This window comes from Palaemon carinicauda, chromosome 6 (assembly GCF_036898095.1).
Source record: "Palaemon carinicauda isolate YSFRI2023 chromosome 6, ASM3689809v2, whole genome shotgun sequence".
NCBI lineage: Eukaryota > Metazoa > Arthropoda > Malacostraca > Decapoda > Palaemonidae > Palaemon > Palaemon carinicauda.
Window position 1 is genome coordinate 117,068,740 of NC_090730.1, and position 3,160 is coordinate 117,071,899.

Genomic DNA, 3,160 nt, shown 5'->3' on the forward strand with positions numbered 1-3,160 from the left:
GGGTGTATGTGAATGTAAATTCCCTTATAGAAACCTATTTTTGGGACGGATATCAGCTACTGAAAGGTGTATCAAAACATTTCTGATGCTACTGAAATACGCTGAATTTCCATCTAAAGTACCCATAACTCGCAGAGGCTTTTCATGCACCATTTTACAATTATCTGAAGAGACGATTCGTTTAAAAAGGATAGACTGTGATTCAACGTAAACACACACGAGCGCGCGCGCGCCCATTTGCTCGCTTCTAATTCATAGTTGTCTTAGCCTCAGGGGTAGAGGATATACACGAAGGTCTAGCTATAGAACTCAACTGTGCTATACTGTACACACTGAACAGTATTCAAATAAGCCATATATTTTATTACATTAACATCTGGATTCTCTCTTATAAGCTATTATCATTCCCCCTTGGGTCTCTGATCCTGAGGTATAAGAGAAAATCCAGATATTAAGGTAGTAAAATATATGGCTTATTTGAATAGGAAAAACACGTCTAAATGTGCAAAATTTATCTGTATACAGTATATATTATATCTGTCGATGTGCAGCGTCGGCTACACTAGACAGTCATTAGTGGTGGACTTAATGTGTTCTGTTTTTTTACAAGTCAGAGAGACTAAATGTGACTTTTTTTTTTTTTTTTTTAAGACTAGGTAATTGACATTGACCTCAGGAATTGGATTGGAAGTCTGACTTCTCTCATCAAAACATATTTTTGTTTTTCTTTTGCAGTGCCCAAAAGTGAGGATAAGAACGTTGAGGTATGTAGCTGTTATACGGAAAAAAGTGATCACACATCTGAATATGAAAAAAAGGACGATAAAGAATTGAAAGAAAACGCGAGTAAAGACTGACATAGCCTATTGAAATTAAAAGCGTCTAAGACAGCAAGATAATTCATTACTAAGAAACAAAGTTAACTTAAATGTTATGAATCGTCTTTACTATATCTGGTTTTAGAAGAAAAAAAATCACCCTTACATGAGAAACTAGATTGTAATAAACTTCTATTAAGAAGGTGAATTTTGATGCAAATTCAGAAATACGATGATTCTTATCAAGCATGTACGATGAACTCAACAAAAAGATTCGGTGACTTCACTTCTTTAAACACTGGAGCGCCAGACATCGGCTGCAATTAACCTATTGACTTTGAATTCCAAAACTCCGAATATCAGGTAAGAGATGCCTCGAGAGTTTATGAATTATCAAGGAAGAGAGAGAGAGAGAGAGAGAGAGAGAGAGAGAGAGAGAGAGAGAGAGAGAGAGAGAGAGAGAGAGAGAGAATCGGTGTTGGATTCCCTCCTAATAAATGCTAATCTTTAAAATGTGTCTGTAAATAAGTTAATTGCATTATCATGTCTATCGAACACTTTTTTTTTTTTTTTTATATTGACAAGTTCTGACTTCCCGTCAAGATATCTCCCTTTGATTCCTCGTAGACGTTATTAATTATCTGATTTTTTTTTCCAAACTGATAAATCATTCATTATACTCTCAGGTCTCTTCCTCTATTTATTATTATTATTATTATTATTATTATTAGTAGTAGTAGTAGTAGTAGTAGTAGTAGTAGTAGTAGTAGTAGTAGCAGCAGTAGTAGTAGTAGTAGTAGTAGTATGATTATGATTATTATTAATATTGATCCATATGCCTTCGAAAGTTGATAGGGAAGCCGTATTTTATATTTTATATAAGACTACTTTGGCACAAGTATATACTTCGCAAATGATAACATTTAGAGTTTGTTTACAATTTTAACACGAAAGAATTGCACACCATTAAACGAGAATTAACCATATTCAATATATTTATTATTTATAATTACAATTAACACTAAGGTTTGTGAGCTTATCTTTCATATTGAACAATGATGAATAGCTAAAATCAAATAGCAAGCATTGTTTCAACTATAGTCCATTTCTTTTAGCGAGGCATATTTGCACCGACTCGCAGCGGTGCCCTTCTAGCTCGGAAAAGTTTCCTGATCGCTGATTGGTTGGACAAGATAATTCTAACCAATCAGCGATCAGGAAACTTTTCCGAGCTAAAAGGGCACTGTTGCGAGTCGGTGCAAATCTGCCTCGTTAAAAGAAATGGACTATAGCATCATCGCCGGAATTATGTCTGGAGCTGGCCTATTGGAAACGTCCCTGTCTGGCGTTCTGCTGAACGGGAGATCAAGTCACGCTCAAACTCGATAGTTTCTTGTATGGTGTGCAACCTCACCACCCCTGTTAGCTAAAGGGGGGGGGGGTTGTTTGAAGGAGCTTATAGGTCTACCTGAGGAGTCATCAGCAGCCGCCATCTTAGCAGGGAGGGGGGGGGGGGGGGTGAAATGGGCATGGGCGGTGATCATAAGTATATATGGTCAATAGGGCATTGCCCTAATAGGGCATTTTCATTGTCCCTTGCCTTTGCCATTTATGAGTGACCTTTAAACCTTTAAATACACGCAACTTCAAGGATTTGAATATTTCTCAAAGTTTCGTAACATCATAATCTCTTCTTCGCACTGGAAAATGCCGATACCGTCAGAGATTGTCAGGACATAGTATCAAGATACCATTCATGAAATACTTGTTATTAATAAAATGGCAACACTTTGCTACGTTGATGTCTCTCTAATTTAGACAGAATACCTATAAGTCACTGGAATATTTCCACTAAACGAGGCTTTACCTTTCCGAAATTATTGTAAAATCCATTGAAGAGATTCCATTGACATATTCTTATATGAAATTTTACAATTACTCAATATAATTCAATGTTGTGCAATAATAGGGTCTAGCGAGACAAAAATGGAAAATTTTTTTGATATTATAAAAATGATTTTATCCTCGTGCAATTATTGGAAATTTTCAAATTGATTGTCAGGTATCTGTTAAATTTACCATGCTCTCGCACGTGGAGTTGTACATTTACCAAATGCACGTAAATAATTTGTCCAACATTCTACACTACATTTAAAGTTGAATAAGCTTACTGAAAACAACAGAGTTTAGGTATGTTAAGTTAAATAAGTTCGTTACGTCCACTTGATGAATGTACAACATGTACAACTTCTTGTACGAGAACGAGGTAACTTTAGCAAATGCATTACTATCGCTTTAAAATTTCAAATAATTTTATACAATAATTATTTATATTGATAAAT

The 3,160-nt window shown here is 35.3% G+C and overlaps 1 protein-coding gene across 1 annotated transcript in view; it reads left to right on the top strand.

Annotated features, from left to right (window-relative positions):
• Positions 1–768: 768 nt before the first annotated feature.
• Positions 769–3,160, top strand: part of LOC137642178 (uncharacterized) — a 497,631-nt gene continuing 495,239 nt past the window's right edge. The window contains exon 1 of the mRNA XM_068374726.1: positions 769–1,181. The gene's annotated coding sequence lies outside the window, so the exon portion shown is untranslated. The remainder of the gene's footprint in view (positions 1,182–3,160) is intronic.